The 20,375-nt window shown below is 49.7% G+C and overlaps 1 protein-coding gene across 1 annotated transcript in view; it reads right to left on the bottom strand.

The window, feature by feature from the left end:
• The window catches only part of LOC119442433 (ADAMTS-like protein 5), a 179,194-nt gene extending 164,544 nt beyond the window's left edge, over positions 1–14,650 (bottom strand). Inside the window, exon 1 of the mRNA XM_037707312.2 lies at positions 14,372–14,650. The gene's annotated coding sequence lies outside the window, so the exon portion shown is untranslated. The remainder of the gene's footprint in view (positions 1–14,371) is intronic.
• Between the last annotated feature and the right edge of the window lie 5,725 nt (positions 14,651–20,375).

Below are 20,375 nucleotides of genomic sequence, written 5' to 3'. Positions count from 1 at the left end.
ACAAAATATCTAGAAAGGTTCCACAGCTACATTGGTTCTCCACAAGTAAACTAGAAAGTTACCTATCAGGAAAGGAGTCAGGCAAGGAGACACAATGCTATTCACTGCATGCTTAGAAGAAGTATTCAAGCTCTTAGACTGGGAAGGCTTAGGAGTGAGGATCAACGGCGAATATCTCAGCAACCTTCGGTTTGCAGATGACATTGTCCTATTCAGCAACAAGGGGAACGAATTATAACAAATGATTAAGGGCCTTAACCTAGAAAGTGTAAGAGTGTGGTTGAATATTAATATGCAGAAGACAAAGATAATGTTCAATAGCCTGGCAAGGGAACAAGAATTCATGATCGCCAGTCAGCATCTAGAGTCTGTAAGGAGCACGTTTATCTAGATCAATTACTCACAGGGGACACTCATCATGAGAAGGAATTTTACAGAAGAATAAAACTGGGTTGGAGTGTATACGGCAAGCACCACCAAATCCTAACTGGGAGCTTACCACTGTCGTGGAAAAGAAAAGAGTACAATCATTGCATTCTGCCAGTGCTAACATATGGGACAGGAGCTTGGAGGTTAACAAAGAAGCTCGAGAACGAGTTAAGGACCACAGAAAGAGCGATGGAACGAAACATGTTAGGCCTAACATTAAGAGACAGGAAGAGAGTGTTGTGGATCACAGAGCAAACGGGGATAGCCGATATTCTAATTGACATTAGGAGAAACAAAATAGAGCTGGGTAGGCCATGTAAAGCGTAGGATGGATAACCGGTGGACCATCAGGGTTACAGAATGGATACCAAGAGAGGGGAGGCGCAGTCGAGGACGGCAGAAAACTAGGTGGGGTGATGAAGTTAGGAAATTTGCAGGCGCAAGTTGGAATCAGCTAGCGCAAGACAGAGGTAATTGGAGATCGCAGGGAGAGGAATTCGTCCTGCAGTGGACATAAATATAGGCTGGTGATGATGATGATGAGCATGACACGACGTCATTTTATAAGAACTATGACGTTATGTTGTTACATGATGCGTGACAATGCAGCTGCTAAAAAATACTCCCAGTAGATTTTATTTTAGAGCGCAGGTCTTAGGTGCCCGTTCCTACGTTGAACGTCAGCGTCCTTCGGCGTGCCTCGGCGTAACCGAGCGAACGAGCACGGCGAAGGATGAAAGAGCGAATACGGAGGGCAGCGGGGATGAAAGATGGCGAGAGCGAAGAGAACACGAGGAGGCAAGCGGAGGAGGAGAGGATGGCGGGAAGGTGAGGAGGAAAGCAGTATGCCGCATGAGACATGCTCAACGGCGGCGACCAGGCATGCGGGGGGCGTGTCCGTCGATACCATATTTGGAAACAATGCATTGGTGCGGGCTTCGGACCCACTGCGCATGCGCTACTTCACCTGCGCCGCCGCCACTAGAGCATGCGCTGCGAGCCACGCTTTCCTGTGTTCACGCTTTCTTTCTGAACAATGAGCGACGAAACTGGTGAAACTGCTATGTCGGCTTCTCGTCTGCCGCTGCTGCTAAACGAGCTGCCCGACCATAGGCCCAGCGCCGCCGCCCAGAGGACCCTGTCGCTCAGAATCAAATTATTTGCCACAATATATCGCGAATTCAAAGCAGCTAAACAGCTGCGCTCAAAATTCGCATTAGGGAGTATCGTAACCGTCGGTGAATTTTTATTAGCCCTTTCAGTCGCATTGTCTCTAATGGTGACACCACTTAGTTCCGAATATTCCGACTAAGAATGAGAAGGTAAAGAATATTGAACATAACGGGCTATGTAAACGGAACCCTTTGCTAACCTAAGACAGTGCCACATGTCCCATCAGCATAAAAAATGACTCTGGGGTTTACGTGCGAAAACCCTGATATGATTATTAGGTACGCCGTAGGAGGAACTCCTGATTAATTTTGAACGCCTGGAGTTCTTTAAAGTCCACCCAACGCACGGTACACGGGCATTCTTGCATTTCGCCCCCCATCAAAATGTTTGGTACATGCCAAGTTTGGTACATGCCAAGTTAACGAAACGACCGTGAGAGCACCAAAAAGTAGGCGGCTGTTTCATGACCTACATGACACGGATGTCATGACATTCATGCAATGACCTATCATTTATGTTCGTCGTGTACTCTTTTCATACTATGCAAATTTTGGTATCTACCAAGTTAACGATACGACCATGAGAGCACCAAGACGTAGGCAGCTGTTTCACGACCTATAAGACACGCGTGTCATGAGATTTATGTCATGACCTATAACTTATGTTTGTCATACACTGCTGTTATACTATGCCAATTTTGGTACCTACCAAGTTAACAAAACGACCATGAGAGCACCAAGACGTAGGCGGCTGTTTCATGACCTACAAGACACGCATGTCATGACATTTATGTCCGTCATACACTCTTGTCATACTATGTCAATTTTGGTGCATACTAAGTTAACGAAACGACCATGAGAGCACCAAGACGTAGGTGGATTTATATATATATATATATATATATATATGTATATGTATATGTATATGTATATAGATACTCTCAAAGTGGCAAATGTTTTCCAAAAAATGCCTGGCATTTAAAAGGAATGTTTCAAGAGGTGCACTACGAGGTTTCATGAGGAGTTTGACGTGTCACTCTGCATCACTGCTGATAGTTAGTGTTCTTTCAAGCGTCAGAAGCCCATCAAGTGAATAATAACCTGCGATATCTACTTGCAACAAATATTTAAGTTTTTTTCATGATATAACGCATCATCTGTGCGAGTTAAATATACGTAAATCATTTTTTCTAATAATGACGACTGGCCTGATGAGAATTAACTATTCACGCTACATGTCCAAATTGTTTTCCACGAAGTTGGCGCTATATATTTAGAAAGTCACATATATTTGGAGGACCTTAAAAGCACTCAGTCATAATTCGTAACTGAAGGGGTTACTTGTGTGTCTATCTTTTTATTATTCGAATGAAATGGTCGATTGATTCGTGTTTAATTGCAGAAAGTGTAGAATGTGCCGTTTTGGAGCTGTTTTTTTTTTGTTCTCTATATTGATGGTTAAGCACATTCATAAAATCTCCTGTATTCCGGAGCATTTTCTTTTTCATACCACCTCATGGCATAATTCTTTGTTCAATGGAGATTTTTTCCTTTTGTGGGGAAGCCGGCGACGCAAAACATTTCCAATTTCCACCAACGTGGCGTCGTCATCAATTCACCGTCAGGCAAACTCCTCCGCTTCACCCTCACCAAATCACGAAGATAATCAACACATTGCCCGCCTCCATCACATGGGAGATCAAGTTCATGCCCCTGCTGCAATATGCAGTCACCGAGGCGGACGTGCTAACCAATGATCTATCGCCTGAAGGGACCGACAACCGCGCAGAACGCGTCATGAGATTTTGATGGAAATTAGCAGATCATACTTTCTAGTAATAGAATCGAGCACATCGTTCTCGGTTTAAGTAGGAATTATAACTTTAAACTGGCACAGAAAGTTGCTCAAGCCGGTATGTCACACCACACTGCGGTAATACCTTGGTGCATGAGAGCTAATTATTCGCACTACAGGTTAAAATTTTTTTATGACCAGGTAACCACGTAACTGCAGATTACTGTACTAAGTCGGCTGTTATTAGGTGCAACATATGCATTGGTTAAAATTGTAGTATTTATATTATACAGGCATTACCGCGTTAATCTATACGTATCTTACGTATACGTAATCTATACGTATTACGACCGAAAAAAGTTTTCATGCTAACAAGCGGTACAGCCGTGGTTAGCCGCGGTGTTCCTGATTGTATGGTGGTCGTGCTTATACGTGTACGAATTAGGAAGTGATTACCCCGAGTTGTGTGGTCGTCCGGTGAGATACAAAATTCTATCGACTATTTGTGCCATAAATGGATGCCAGTACTACATGAATATAGGTACTACTGGTATATTTATTTATTTATTTATTTGACATCACTGCTAATATCATACGAGATCATAGCAGGGGGGGGGGGGTTAAACATGAGTGCAGTGTCAAAGAGACACAAGACAAATATTAAAAAACATAACACTATACAGTGTTACAATTATTATGAATAAAGTCAACTGTGACAATATGCAGAACGTAATTACACCAATCATAGTATCAAAAGTAAGCAAAACAATACTAGATCCAAAGAAAGAAAGGTAGCACAATTACCGAGACGGAAGTGCGAATTGAGGATACAGAGAACATAATACAGTTCAAAAATGTTGAAAATAAGATCTAAATTTACTTCCTCGACCAACAATAGAAAGCTTTCTAGAGTAGAAGTGCCCATGACTGAAGGGTCCGGTTGGTTCCACTCTCTGATTGCACCATTAAAATAGGAGTATTTAAAACATTTTGAGTTGTACCTGTGTTCAACAAGGATATGAAGTTGTTTTTGAGGTCTAGGTCGTGTACGTGATAAACAGATAAGTTTAATTGTGTCAATGTTTACTGCAACATGGACTGATTAAAACAAAAACTTTATTCGGGCTAGTGTAGCTCGATTTTGTAAGGCTAGCCTTCCAGCTTTCTTTAGTAAACTGGTTGGACAGTCATTTAGTTTGTATTTACTAAAGATAAAGTTCAATGCATTTCTCTGCGGCCCCTCCAATCTGGTAGTAAGTTCATTAGTTAAAGGAAATGAAGCAATGTTAGCATACTCAAGGATTAGTTGAATAATCATGAGATGAGCCAACAACATTGTGCGTGGTGGTGCCAGACGAAGCGTCTCCGAAGGGAGAAGAGTCGCTTTAGCGCAGTCGATGAAATGTTCTTAACATGCGTTTCCCATTGGACCATCGAACGTCATGTGACATCGCTAAACCTAAGCACGAAGATACACTGCTTCGTGCTACATTTTGGCGAATTACAGTTTTTTTTTCCTTTCATGATTGTGCAAGTGAAGTCATATATTTATTTCTGCTTATTGCTAATGTTGACGATTTCTGTGCAGTGAGAGTCATCAGTCACTCCTGACACCAAATCAAAACAGACTTTAGACCATTATTTAGTGTTTCATGGTTATCATTAGAATTATTTTCGCGGTGCAAGATGCAGCTTATCCGCAAAAAGATCCTACCACTGTCCATCAATGCCGGTGCAGGATCGCTATCACGGTAACTTAACTCTGTTTCCGGCATGTTTCCAGTGCACGACTTCATAAACACGATCGCTAACACAGGTCTAAAAAAGCTGATACAAAATGTTTAACAACGTTTTCCGCGTTCCCATTGTAGGATTTCACACTCTTACATGTAAGCTTTACGCTATTTGGACAAGAACAGGTACCATCAAAATTAATGGTCTGTTCCTTTACGATGTGCGTGAAACGGTTTGTATGAAAAAAAAAGAAGGCAGACAGAACACATCATATCTGGCAATCCTTCCTAACTATTCACAAAGATTACGAAGTGAAGCTTGTTTTACGACTTTATCAATGTTCCCTCAAGTTTTATGAAAAATAAATTCTGCTCGCAAAAAAATTCGCTCGTCAGTCTTCGAACCTTCCGTTGAAAGTTTGTTAATAATGAAAGGACACCAGAGGGGTACCTGCGTGGGACTAGTTCAAGTTCTCGGGAGAGGCGAAATGGGCAACCGCAAATTTCCTAGTGAAGTGTACCGTGATCTAAAAAAAAAAGCCGCAGTTTCGCTCGAAAGGCGAAGCTACGATAGCGATTGCAAATTAGTGGACAGCCAGACAAACTAAGGATAGTAGTTTTATCGCCCGTATAAACTCGTAAACATAGGCACACTAACTAAATTAACAAGCATGGAGTTACGCGCGCCCAAGCAAACATGAACGCACCTCACTCGATGACCGCGGAAACTCGCTGTCAAAACGCTGGAGTGAGTAAGCGCGGCTTCACCAGCGAGCGAATTGAGCTTCGTGCCGGCGCGCGCATCAACGCGATCTTAGCCGCGAAAACACGAGGGTGGCTCTGCCCCCGTCGCAGATGGCTTTCAAGGTACAGCCGCATGGGCTGGCACTCGCGGCGCCGAACGCGCGCCCTCTCCCTACCTCCCCCTGTAGCCTTCCGGCCCGGCGGGAGCGCGCGGCCGCAGTGGCGGCCCTTGCGTGCGACTGGAAGACTGCGCGCTTCCTTACCACTTTCTCACTCGCCAATCCGCAACAACTGACGTGAGGCAACGTCAAAATTATCCCGTATCTCAGGCAGCGATAGTGCGAGCGATAGCCGGTCGAGTGCTCCACTAACCTAAGCCTGCCGCTCGGTGCACTAGCAGATCTGCATCGTAGCAAAACCCAGGGCTTGCGCGCTCAAGAGCTCATCGTTTCGTTTTCTACGGGTACAGCGCTTTGTTACCGAAGCTTTATCGTTCGTTTGTGTTCGTTTAAGTTCGTTTTATCGGACCAGCGGTCTCGCATTTCAGCGAGTACACTCGATGACGTGTTGCGTCTGAGATCATGCTCAGTGGCTTGACTAAAGGCACTGAGCATGAACTCAGGATTTATAATTCTTAATAGCCCGAATAACGCGAAGCAAGGACTGCCTCAGTGAGGACGAGACGGCTAGTGTGAGCCCTCGTCGTCAGCGATATCACATTCGCGCTACCATGTCAAACCACGCACAAAACGGTCACCGCGCCCATACACAAATACATTGAGCAAAACATTTGAGAAATATATTGAGAAACAAATATTGAGAAAGTTATTGTCAAATTGAAATTATTCAGAAAAATAAATACGATGTTTTTATCGTTACTCTGCTTCGAAAATGTTTGCATGCGAACCAAAACCGTTATGAACCGTTACGGATCACTTTTTTTTTTCGTTCCGGAGCAGAACCGGGACGGAACTTTTTTCAGTGGCACGAAACTAAATCTAGAATGAAAAAAAAAAATGTCGCAATTTCACCCGAAAGGCGAAGCATCAATTGCGATAGCAACTTAGCAGAGAGCTATATGGAGTAAGGATAGTAGTTTTATCAGCTGTATAAACCAGGACAAGCAGCACCACCAGCAACGCGCAGAACTGTTGTCGACGCCGTCGCCGTTTTGCCCTCGTTCGCACCGAACGCGCGCGGCGTTGGTGACTGTTGCCAGAGCCTCTGGGTTGGTTGGTTGGTTAAAACTTATTTATTGTCCTTAAAATTGCTGCGAAGAGACTCCGGCTGGTCGGAGGTTCTTGGCTTGCGGTGGGGGGCCCTCAGTCCAGGGCTCCGCTTGCGGCTGCCGTTCTGCGGGCCCGGTCAATCAGACTTAGCTGATCGTCCAGGCTCTCGCTGGCCAGCAGCTCTTCCCATCGCTCCGCTGTGGGGTGTTGTATGGGGGGTACGGCAGTGATAGCCTGACATGCCCACGTGACATGATATAAGGTTGCTTTATCTGAGCACCATGGGCAGCGAGAAGGGTATGCCGTAGGATGTATTTTACTGAGGATATGCAAATTGGGATACATGCCAGTTTGGATTTGTCTCCAACTGACCGATTCCTCTTTATTTAGTGTTCGGTGTGGTGGGGAATAGGTTTTCCTAAGTCCTCTATAGTGGTTTAGAATGGCCGAGTAGTCGCACGGGACGGGAACGGGTTCCTCAGGGGAGCATTTGGGGGGTGCTCGGCTCGTGTACCCTCGAGCTACCCTATCCGCCGCCTGGTTTCCCTCCAGCCCCATGTGACCCGGGGTCCATATTATCCGATGCCGTATTGGGTGTGTGTGTGTACTGAGATGCTCGCCAGTGTCTGTCGCGCTTAGGATGATACCGAGGGCAGGCTGGCTGATGCGCCCTTGTAGATAGTTACGGCAAGCCGCTTGGGAGTCTGTAAGAACTGTGAGCGATCGTCTATGTCTGTAGCCATGGGCAAGAGCGAGCGCAATAGCTGTTTCTTCGGCTTCGGTGATGTTGTGGCATCGTATGGAGGCGCTGGTCAGTTCTTGGAGTGTGTTGTCCAGAACTGTGGTTACTGCCTTGGTGTTCGTGCGGTCGTAGTTGGCAGCGTCAACATAGTATGTGGTGTTCTTGTGCCCGTACTCTCGTTCGAGAGCTTCCACTCTGGCTTCCCGCCGTCCCTGATGTAGTCGGGGGTCCATATTACGGGGGATTGGGGCGACCTTATAGGTGGTGCGAAGGTGGTCTGGAATGGGCTTGCGGCGAGCTGCTTCATGGAGCTGGCCGGTATAACCGAGGCGTCGGAGTAATGCGCAGCCTGTTGGTGTTTGTGCAAGTCGCTGCAGCTGCGTGGCGAGCTGCGCTTCGCAAAGTTCTGCATAGGTGTTGTGCAGACCCAGTGCGAGGAGCTTGCTCGTGGGAGTGCCCTGGGGTAGCTTGAGTGCCGCCTTATAGGCCTTCCGGAGCATGGCTTCCACTTGGTCCTGTTCGCCTTTGGTAAGTCGTTGATAGGGCAAACTGTATGTTATCCTACTAACCACGAGGTTGCGTATGAGTTTCAGAGTGTCCTCTTCGCGCATACCATGGTGACGAGTGGCGACCCGGGATATCATTCGGGCAACCTGCAGCGTGGTAGTGCGGAGGATAGTGAGGGTGTGATTCACATGGCGGTTTGACTGGATCCACATACCCAATATACGGATGGTGGTTTTCTCTGGGATTTGTTGGCCGGCGACAACGACGCGCAGGCTGTAGCCTGGGTCCTTCTGCGCCGATTTGGGGGGCTTGTGTTGCCAGATTCTTAGGAGCTCAGACTTCTCGGTTGCACAGGTCAGGCCACGTGCCTGTACGTATTGTTCGACGCAGGTGGCTGCTTTCTGCAAGTTATGTTCTTTTTCTCCAAGGGACCCCCGCGTAGCCCAGATTGTGATGTCATCCGCGTACATTGCGTGATGGATGCCATCAATGCGATGGAGTTCGTGCGCAAGACCAACCATGGCTACGTTGAACAGTAGCGGGGAGATCACTGAGCCCTGTGGGGTGCCCTTGTTCGGAACCTTGATGATGTTTGAGCGGATTGAACCGAGACCGACCGTGGCGGTGCGGTCCAACAGGAATGCCTGAACATAACTGTAGGTGCGCTGTCCGCAGTGAAGGGCAGCGAGGCCGTCGAGAATGGCTTGATGGCTCACATTATCAAAGGCGCCCTTGATGTCCAAGGCCAGAATGATATTTTCTCCTTGCTTTGGGGCAGTGTCAATGACATCTTCCTTTAGTTGAAGCAGTACATCCTGGGTTGAAAGATGTGCCCGGAATCCGTACATTGAATGCGGGAGAAGGTCATTGTCCTCGAGATAGTTTTGCAGGCGGCTAGTGATGACGCGTTCGAAGACTTTGCCGAGGCAGGAAGTGAGTGATATTGGTCGAAGGTTCTCGATCTGGAGCTTCTTACCCGGCTTCGGTATCATCATCACCTCTGCGTGCTTCCACTCGGGGGGGAGCGTGCCACATTGCCAATGGTCGTTTAGGAAGTTCGTGAGTTCTTGTACGGCGGTGTCGTTGAGATTCCTGATAAGAGAGTACGTGATTTTATCCGCCCCCGCTGCTGTGTTGCGGGTGCTGCTGCGAATGGCAGCATTAACTTCGTCCAACGTTATCGGCCGGTCCAGGGTGTGGTTTGCATAACCTTGATACCTCGCCCGATAGGGAGGCGGGTGATAATCACCATAGCATTTGCGCTGTACTTGAGCAAGCAGCTCGTCGTCCGTGCCTTCAAAGGCGTGTATGAGGCGCTGGACTGATTTGTTTGTCTCATTTTTTGTTCGAGTAGGATCAATCAAGGCTCGTAGAACGTGCCACGTGCGGGCCGTACCCAGTGAGCCTCGAAGCGAGTCGCTGAACTGGGCCCAGTTAATTCGTGCCAGTTGCTCAGCATACTGCTCAGCCTCGAGGGTGAGAGATGCGATCTTGAGCTTGAGACGTCGGTTATGTTTTCGGGTCTTCCATCTGCGGATGAGGCTTCTTCTGGCTTCCCACAGGTGCAGAAGATGGCCGTCCACTTCTGGGAGTTGAGATGTTCTTTTCATGAGGGTGGTGCAACGGTCCCGAATTTCTTTAATTTGCTCGCACCAGTCAGTGAGGTTTGCAAGGTTGCCAATTGAATTCTCGCTCTCGCGACGGAAGACGTCCCAGTTTGTGATGCGGGCTTGTCCAATGGAGCGACGCATCGCACTCTCCGTAATTTGTGTACGGAGAATGCAGTGGTCACTACCCAAGGATTCCTGCAAGTTGTCCCAATTATAGTTTGCACTACCACGGGCGAAGGTGAGATCGGGACAAGTGTCCCTGCATACGCTGTTGCCGATCCGGGTAGGGTTTGCTGGATCCGTAAGCAGTTCGAGTTGGAATTTTTCGGTGGCAGCTGCAAGTTGTTTGCCTTTGACATCCGAACGATTGTATCCCCAGCGTTCGTCGAGAGCATTGAAGTCCCCGAGGAGTACGAGTTCCTTCCCCTGGGCTAATTTGCAGGCACCCTGAACAAGAGCGTGGAAGTCGGTGGATTTTTGTTTCGGGGGACTATATACATTGACGATTATGATGCTTCGCCTCTCGGCCTTCTTTTTGCGCCTGAGAATTAGCTCCACTATCACATGGTCGATGTTGGTGTCTGGGATGTTGTCAAGACCAATTGCAGTTAATGCTTTGTTAATCAGGACGGCCGCTCTGCCTTCTGTCGGGCTATCGTAGGACTCATAGCCTGGGAGTATGGGTGATGTGCCAGGTTCCTGTAGCGCTATGACATCTGGTTGAGCAAGGTGTGTGTTAATGTATTGTTGGAGGAGGCTCCGCTTTTTGCGGAAGCCGCGGCAGTTCCATTGCCAGATTTCTAATGGTTCGCCAATGGGTGGGGTTGTACTGCCCATGGTTAATTCGTGTTGTGGGGAGGTGTGGTTGTCGGAGTGTTGGCTTGCGAGGCCGATGTGAGGCCGAGGTCAGCGTGTGTCAACGCCGGTGTAGAGTAGTGTTCAGGGGCAAGCGATTCCAAGCTTACTCTGAGAGGGACTTGGTCTTCCGTGGTGCGGGAGCTGCGGGTGGCCCTCTTCCTTCGTATATTACCGCCTGTTTCGGCAATTTGGGTGTCGAGGCGTGTCTCGAGGGAGTCAAGGCGGGCTCCGAACTGTGTGAGGTGTTGTGTGAAGACGATACTGAATTGTTGGGAGAGTTGTTGGGAGAGCGCAGACAGCATTTCGCGTATCTCTTCGCGTGTGACTGCGGAGTCCGTCGGGGTGGGAAGCGAGGGCGGAATCTTAGGGGTTGCGTGTCTGTTGGGGTTGTTTTGTGAGTGGCATTCGGTGGATTCCGGTGGCGATCCAATGCGCGCTATTAGGGCGTGGAGTTGAGCGCTGTCCTTAGCTTGACGCGCCTTGACGGCAGCCAGCTCCTGTTTGAGCTTGAAATTTTCTGCGAGAAGGTGTTCGTACGCGGGGGACTGAGTGTTGGGCGGAGCGATGGGTGTCGCCCCTACTGCTGGCCAGCTCACCTTGGTATCGGTGCCGGCTGAAGAAGTGAAATTGTGCTTCTCGGCAGACTTGCGAGAGGCCTGCTGGGGCTGCTGGCGTGTGGGTTGCTGCTGTTGCCCTTTGGTCTTCCGGTCCTGGTTCTGCGGCTGTTGCTGCTGGCCAGGTCCTGCAGGGGGTAGAGGAGGGAAAGACTGCGACCGCGAGTGAGAGAGGCTGCGCGAAGTCTCCCCCTCCTTGCTGAACCACCTGCGTTTGGTATTGGGTGGGTTGCGCTGAGGGTTGCGCCCACGGGGTTGGGTGGGTGGGGTGGGCCGCGGCCGCAGGGTCTTCAGTCTCTGTGAGCACTCTTTGGCACCCGTCAGGTGGCCTTCCCCACATACTTGGCATTTGGGAGCACAGGGGTGACCATCCACAGGGTCGAGGGTCCCGCACTGCCGACACACTCGAGCGTTCGGCGTAGGACACACGTCTGATCGGTGCCCCGGTTGTAGGCAGACTTGGCAGGCTTGCCGCGTCGGCTTGTAAGGGTGGCAGGCTACCTCCCCACCGTAATACAGTACATAGCGGGGGATGAGGGGGCCCTCGAAGGTGATCAAAGCGGATTTAGTAGCACCAAGCATCCGCGCACTGTGCACTCTCACCCCCTGCGTGCGCACGCGGAGGTTGGCAGTGAGTTCTTCAGGAGTAGTGCCGGGGTCTATGCCATGGATGACTCCACGCAACGTGTCTTCGGGGGCCGCCACGTAAGTGTTGAATTCGTGGGTATTCCCCCCCAGTGTCAGGGTGGTGATCCGGCGGAGAACTTGGGCGGTGTCAACATGTGGCGTGCTGGCAATAATAATGTTCGATCCGGGGCGGGTGCGGATGATGAAGTGGTCACCTGTGCAATGTTGTTGAGAATCGCCTGCCACCACAATGGCTCGGGAGATTTGGTGTGTCGTGAAGTTCCGAATGGCCAGACCCTTTTTCGGCCGCATGATGATTTTTAGGTCTGTGCGTGGGAGCGGCGGCAGCTTCCGTCGTAACTGGCGCGGCTCCTTCACATGTTGTGTTGTTCGCGCCGACGCAGCGCAGGCCGCGTCTTTCGACGCAGCGGGAGCGTTCTCCGCCGAGGCAGCCCCGGCGACGGTGTGGCTGGGAGGAACGCTTGCAGGACCGGCTGCCTGCGTTGTTTCCGCCCGAGCTTGGTCGAACTTTTTCTGGCGTTGGCGTTGACGACGGGAAATCGCCAGTTTCCAGTTCGCATCGGTGTCAGTCACCGGCCCCCACGGTGCAGACGAGGTGGGCTGAAGTACTGGGGCCTCGTCGTCGCTTGCCGAGGTGAGCTCGTCGAGGTCGAGGATGTCCGTGGGGCCCAGGGGCTCGGAGGGGTTGACCGCAGGTTGCAGGCATGGGGTGGTGGTCGTGCCGGCAATCAGCGTGATGGGAGCGTCCATATTGGTGGTGGAGGGTGCCGCGTCGCCAGACCTGGTGGCCCGTACTCGCCGACGCGAACTAGGTCCACCCTTAGGCCTAGCGGGCCAACGCCCGCTTCGGATCTTCTCGAGCCGATAAAAAAAATAAAAAATGTCCTACCGGCTCGGGAAAGATGTCCGGGTGTTGCCGATCGTGAGTTCTTGGTGGTCCGACGCAATGTCGGTGACGATCTCGAGGTAATCCGGTCAGTGAGAGCATATGTTCGGCGGAGCTCAAGCGACGCACATCCGCTCACTCCGAACGCTCTAGATGATATCCAGAGCCTCTGGGGGTGGCTCGGAGGTTTTCGACGAGATCAGAACGGGAAACTCGTCGTGCAGCGTCGGAAGTCTTTACCACCTTCTCGCCTCGCAACACTTCTATATAAATACGTATTTGGTGCCGTAGCTAAACGGCGCCTCCCCTCCCTCCCTCCCGTCCCCCCACGGCCTTTCGCGCGACGGAAGAAGTCGCATTTGCTATATATATATATATATATATATATATATATATATATATATATATATATATATAAAAGGTGATTGTAAAGGAGGGAAGAGACGCTTAATTCTGCAGCCCTTCAGGGAGCCCGGCGAAGAACGCGCGTTTGTTCTCCGCCGTGCGTTCGCTCCCCATGAAAGCGCGCGTCTCTCGCGCCCTTTCACTCGCACATACAGCGTCCGGTGCACGGCGACGATTTCATCACCGTGGACGTCATACGGAACCTCACGGCGACGGCAGAAATCCTCTTTGAGTGTCCATATAATTACTATGGCAATAAAACATTTCATTCCGACACCATGATCGACTAGCAGTAAAGGACTGCTGAAGGACAGTGATAGTTTTTTAGAATGATCTATTTTTACGTTCTTCTTTTCACATGGTCGGTCTCCTCCAGTGGCCGATCCCGGAGATAAAATGAGACACGTCTTCGGCCCAGGCTATGAGAAAAAGCGAAAAGAATGGAAATATGAAATGAATCGGTAAGGAATATGGCCCTAGAACTCTCATTTTTCCTTTGTCCGAGGGAAAAAGAAAGAAAGACGCGCAGCAACAATCAATGACAATAAACGGCCTTTCAAATCTGCGATACTTAAATTTCGTGCTATAGAACCGCACTACGCTTGCCATACGACGGCGATACGCAATTAAGAAGCGATATGACCTTATTTCTGACATGGGACCTTCATCCTTTCAAAACAACAACAACAACAACAACAACAACAAAAGAAAAGAAAACAAAGCTTTCAAGGACTCGTGCGAGGCCTATGCACCGTATTTGACAGAAGTTACAGCGAAGATCTGCTCGCAGCGAGGTAGCTGTCGAACAAACCTGAAGACGAACGCGCACAAACGCCGCAGCAGACAGGCCGCGCAGTTTAATGTAGGGCTTAACCACGCGCCCCCAATTTCCAGCTAACCAAAAGTTCCTCCAAACCAGAAAAGCCTACGCGCCCACGTGCGCAGCCACGCGGAACCTGCGCAGAACTCCAAATATTAGGGAGCCCTAAAACCACTTACGTCATGATCAGCACGGACTGCCAAGGCTCCTCGTACGTAACACCATGGCTGCGATGACAGCGCGGCAGGTGTCAAACGAACCACCGAAGACGAAGTCCATTAAGTCATCAAGATGGAACACACACACGCGCGCGCACGACGAGCTCGCACGCTTATTCCAACACAGCACTCCGCAGAGGGCCTACTCTTGTTCGGACACAGCTGAGAACCACGCGCGCACACTCTCTCTCGGTTAGCCGAGTTGTACTAACTCGCCACCGGTAAATGTCTGCGGCTGGGAACGGCGCGCGCGCGAGCGCGAGTCGGGAATCTGAATGCGACGGCGGCGGTCGCGGAGACGACCGCTCGATGGGAGGCACAGCAGGCAGGATTTCGCGCAGCGCAACGTGACGCCGCTTGCGGCCGCTCGCCGGGCGGGACTTCTCGCGAGCGCACTTCGGGGAGCGACGGGGCGCGCGCGAGAGGCGGCGAATATCGTAAGCAGAGAGTTTTTTCGGAGGGGTGGCTGGCTGAAGTCTCGGCGGTTGTTTACGCGGCGCACGTGGACGTGTAGCGCGCGCCGGCTGCGCGCAGGTTGTTCGAGTTGTTGTTGTTGTTGGTTCTTCCCTCTCCGGATGTGCGCTGGTTGCTAAGAGGAAAAAAGAGAGAGGGGGTGGTGGTGCTGCGAGTGGCAGTGTTCCGAGCGCACCGCCACCCTTCAAGGCGTTGGTGGTGAGAGCTGTCACCTCTGGCACCCACCTTCGCTCGCACGCCGTTCCCTTTGGCCGATGTAAAAAACAAAAAAAAAAAAAGTTGGGAGCAAACCGAGCCAAGTTTGGAAAAGGAAAGAAGAAGTTGCGGCAAGGGACCCGAAGGAAAAGAGAAGGACGAGTTTGCATGTCGATCGCCTCGTGATCGCCGATGCCGTTGCTGGCGACGGAAGCCAACAGTCGGCTGAAGGTAGCCTTTGTTTCGTGGAGTTTGGGGCCCAGGATATTCCATTTGGAAGGAAGACCTTACAGCGATGCAGATGTTACCGGGCCATATACCAGGCGCTGTAATATTAGGCAAGCGGAACGATTATGAGAGAGAGAAATAAACTTTATTTGAAAAGCGGACGACGATGGTCATCCCCAGGAGAGCGGCGCCCTCAGTCCAGGACGCCATGGTCCCTCGCTAATGTATTCGCACAACGTGACAATGCATGCCCCCTATCGTCCAACCCTCTACTCCGGAAAAGTGTGATGAACTGTTGACCAGCTCGTGCCCTGAAGACCAGCTTCGACTGGTGGACAGAGCGCGATGAACAATTACTGACAATAAGAGAGAGAAAATGACACGTGCCAGCCTGGTTAACCACAGAAAATCGAAAAATAAATTAACCTCACAAATGTTGAGATAAGTGTTCGGAAAAAAATCCTAACAGGAAGAAGGCAAGGTAACACCAGTCATTGCGTGGGCGACGGTAAAGGAAGCAGGCGAGTGGTGTAGGATTTATTAGCAATGGAAGTGAAGAGGTAAGAAATAAATAACTTGATGTCTGTGTAGAGAGATCCCAGCGTGATTTTGCCGCTTGAAATTTCGAGATGTAGGGATTTAAGCTTTTATTCAAAACCTTCCGAGGATCTCATCAAAGTATAGAGAGAGCGGTGGGGGAAGGGTGCTCGTTACATGCTCAGTACTTTCAGCTGACATGTCTTGGAGACACCCGTCGTGGTGGCGTAGTGGCTATGGCTCTGCGCTACTAAGCCCAGGGGAACGGGATTCATTTTACTTTTCTGGATCCTCCACTGACTGGAGAGAAAGCTGTGGATGGTACCACAAATACTAGCGCTTGATTACGATTATGCACATGTACCTGCGCACTGTGTCACTCCGCGTCAGATCTGCTCCATCTCGAGAACAACTTCGAGCACATGTGCCACGACATTGGAACATTGTTGTGAAATGGAGCATAAGACGATGGCAATTGACGACCTAAATTTGCACATACACTGACTGAGCTTCATCAACGTGTGTACGTACGTCATGTTGCAAGAAAATTTGGTGCCTGTTAATAGGAGATAAAGAATTCGTGGCACTGCTGCTTTGTTATGTCTAAAGATTTGAGTGCGACATCTTGATTGAATCGGTGTATATACAGCTTTACTCCGACGCCCTACTAATAAGTTGGCGTCGCGTCAGCTACCGCAAGCACAAGTTTAATAAGTTTTCTGATGGTTAGTTGAAGCCAGAACGGCAATGAACGCACTGAAATGTAGTCGCCTAAAAGCGCAAACACTGTCTAAAATTTTACTGCTTCAAAAATTTCCCATGCGCTTTTTTTATTTTACAGACTCGCGCCTTGCTTTGCACAACCTCATTGAAACAAAGCACCTAAATATGCGACGAGCAATATTATTGAGCCCGTTTCCCAACAGAGCGTAACCGAGTTGCGATGCGGAATAAAATGAAAGGGCAAAAATGAAGCCTTCATTTTCTCGACGCTCGCGAGACAAGCACGCACTCAAATTTTCCGCCGCCGTCTCCTGCAGGTTTGTTGTCTTAAAACAACCTTAAGTATCTTCCAACCTGTCAAAGGAAAGAAAGAAAAAAAAACGCTATTTTATTTCATATTCTCACTCATATGTTTCCCTCGGCGTTCTCGTGCAGGAAGCACAAGAGGTCCGCAAAAGCCTGCAGGGAGTGTCAACCGGAAATTACCGCACAAACAAATGGCTGCGCCGAGCAGACTTTTCCTGGCACTCTGGTGACCCTGTTTTCCCGACTGCGTTCGGGGTGTGTGCCGTGCGCGTGTTTTTACTTCCCGTTGTTGTTTACGTTTGCGCACCATCTTCTTACTCGAGGATAACCTTTTCAAGTCACACTGTGCAACGCTCTTCGCGAGATAAGTGGTCCGTTTATCAAAGCGCCTGTTTCTCGATCCCGTCGCTGCGGGCGCCCATTTCATCCGAGGGTGCTCGAACGGGTGCTGCACACATGCTGGCCCCGTGGCGGAGTGCAGCCCTCCGATGTCGGCTCCATCAAACGCGCGGACAAGATTTTTCAGCATTGTTTCTTGCCCGTGACTCAACTTCCTGCAGCTCATATATTGCGGGCGACAACGGCTGCTTCGTCCGAGAGGATCGGATAAGGACGTGCGAATATTGGGAAACTTCTCGATTGTAAAATTGAATATGTTAACACTTTGATTCGAAGATTTATAATGGAATCCAGTCGAAGCCTGGTGTGATGAACATGTTTATGCGTTAAAGATAATTCGATGTATCAGGTCTATAACGCCTACAGCGAACTTAAGGAAGTTTTGGGATGCCTTATACAGGGTCGTTCAGCGAAGACTTTCAAAAATTTTTACAGGTTGGTTGCCTGAGGCAGATAGCACAATTCTAGTTCGTGAGCTAGTATACACGAACAGGCTCGGACATTACTTGCACAAAAAGTATAAATGCATATTCGACTAATTAAAATAATCACTAATGAAGTTTTAACTAATTACCTTATGGCTCATATTGCAATTTACAAATTCTAGCCGCGGAGTTCGCAAGGCTTGGAACGAATTCTGAGGATGACACCAGTTTCGCGATATTAATTCTCGAACTTTGCGGAGAAATGCATTGGCGTTCCAGTTACCTTCTTAACAAAACTTCGTTTTATGCATTGAAGCATAAAAGTAACTGGAACGCCAGTGCATTATATACTCCGCAATGTTCGGGAGTTAATATATCGAAACTGGCGCATTCAAGCTTGTTCTTTCTCTTTGAAGTCTATCAAATCTCTTCAATGTGATAATCGGCGTTGATGAAGCAGGAGGCAGGTTGGAGGTAACAAAACTTGAAGATATATTGCAACGAAAATATTTACACAGTCAAATACAGATTTTGCAAAAGAACACTGATGCAAAACACACAAGTAAACAGCGCCTTACTCTTCTACTTTTTCCTAAGTTAGAGCCTATAGGACAACTGTCACTACATGCGACCAACCCAGTCTCACTGTTCTACCACCAAGTGGTTACAGCCCAGACTAGCGTTGCATCGTACCGAGTCTTACTGATCTATAATTTTTATTGACTACAGCCTAGACTAAGGAACATCACCTCGTCTGGAGTGTTGTAGGTCAAAGAGACAAAGAAAAAGGGCAGTAGGGCCCTATGGCCCATCCCACAGAAGCAGTTGCCAATAAGAGTTGAAAGTTTAAGCCACAACCCAATGGAATGGGGCTTACTCTTTAAAGTAAACGTATTGGAAAACAACACCGTTTTCCTTCTTCCTCCAACTCCGTTTCCCTCTCCTATTTAAACGTAGTCATCGACGGCCTCAGCAAAACACGCTAGGCACACACAATTTATTGCTAGGCCGTCGCAAACCTCGGCGGCGTCTCTAGCCAGCAAAGGACTCGGGAGTGGGGAGCTGGTGTCATAGCACCGCGTACCAGAGTCCCACTTAAAGTATGTCCGCGTGGCAGAATTATGAACGTCGGCGGCATCCGAACTCTGGTGTTCACAAGACGACGTTCTCTGAAAATCGCATGCGTACCGCGCCTCTACGGCGCGCACTGTAAAGCCCGTTTCACATGGTGCGATTTTGTCTGCGAATTCGCACGTGCGAATTCGCAGCTGCGGAAAATAGGCCGCTGGACCCTTTGTGCGTGCGTTTTTTCGATGTTCGGCGTGCTGAACTTCTCTGCGAAAAACGCAGATGCAGTGGTAGCCACTGTAGCGGTGCAAACGGACGACCAATAGGAGACGGCTCGCTCATATGTCATCGCCAGTCAGAATGCTTAACGAGTATGCGAAAAACGCAGCTGCCGTAGATCCACGTGAAACGGGATTGCGAATTTCGCATCTGCGGAAATCGCAGCTGCGAAAAACGCACTGCAAATTCGCACCATTTGAAACGGGCTTAAGTCGTCACTCGACACCACGCGGTTGCCGCCCGGACGCGTGGGGGACTGGACCCACACTCCGTACGCGCAACACGTGGTCAACATTGCTAGGCCACTCTAAACCTCGGCGACGTCTCTAGCCAGCAGGGGACTCGGGAGCCGGCGCCACAACGCCGCCTACAGCAGTCCCACTCAAGGTTTTCCTGCGTGGACCTATTATGACCATCGGCGGAATGCCAACCCAGTGCGCGCAAGACCACGTTCTTCGAATCCGTACTCCCCATCCACGCCGCGGCCCCCTGGCGCGCGCCGCGGCTCGTCACGGTCGAAAATTGACATGGAAGCGTTTACTATAATATGCACCTTTACGAAGTTTGACCATTGGTTTTTTTATTTGGTGCCATAATAAACGTCGTTTCCGACCCCAATCCGTTGTCATACCTTAGAACTTGAACTCCGCACGGGGCAAAATTGACAAGATGGGTGATGGCTTTACAGTAATACCCCGTGTCAGTAAGACACCGGAAGGGAGTCAGTAATGGTAATAACGCGGATGCGTTGTTATGGCTTCACAACAGCTCATGGAAGCCATCGTAATACAATAGTGCCATGCCAACTGGATGGGCATGAATGTTCCTGCTCACATGGCGCTGTATATTGCGGACTTTGTCAGTGCCGATTCAAGACGCAGAGACACTAGAGTGCTCTTATAGCTTGGAACTGCAATCGTGTGCTTAGTTGTTTAGCGGCATCTATTTTATTGCGATAGCAATTATATGGACACTCCAAAGCGGATTTCTGCTGTCGTCGTCGCGTCGTCGTCGCCGTCGCCGTCACCGTAAGGTTCCGTATGACGTCAATGGCGATGAAATCGCCGCCGCGCTCCGGACGCTGTATGTGCGAGTGAAAGGGCGCGAGGGACGCGCGCTTTCACGGGGAGCGAACGCGCGTTCTGCGCCGTGCTCCCTGAAGGGCTGCAGAATTAAGTATAAACCGCATTCACGCGATCTTGCGCGCGACAGCGACAAGCGAGCGATGGAGATGGCTCGCGGTCACTCGTCGCAAGTCGCACCGCATGCGAGCGACGACTTCGAGCGATGCCGGTATGAGGGCAGCTACTCGCCGAAACTGGCGTGACGCT

The sequence above is a fragment of the Dermacentor silvarum genome, chromosome 2, assembly GCF_013339745.2.
Source record: "Dermacentor silvarum isolate Dsil-2018 chromosome 2, BIME_Dsil_1.4, whole genome shotgun sequence".
Taxonomy (NCBI): domain Eukaryota; kingdom Metazoa; phylum Arthropoda; class Arachnida; order Ixodida; family Ixodidae; genus Dermacentor; species Dermacentor silvarum.
This window is presented reverse-complemented; position numbering and strand designations above follow the sequence as displayed.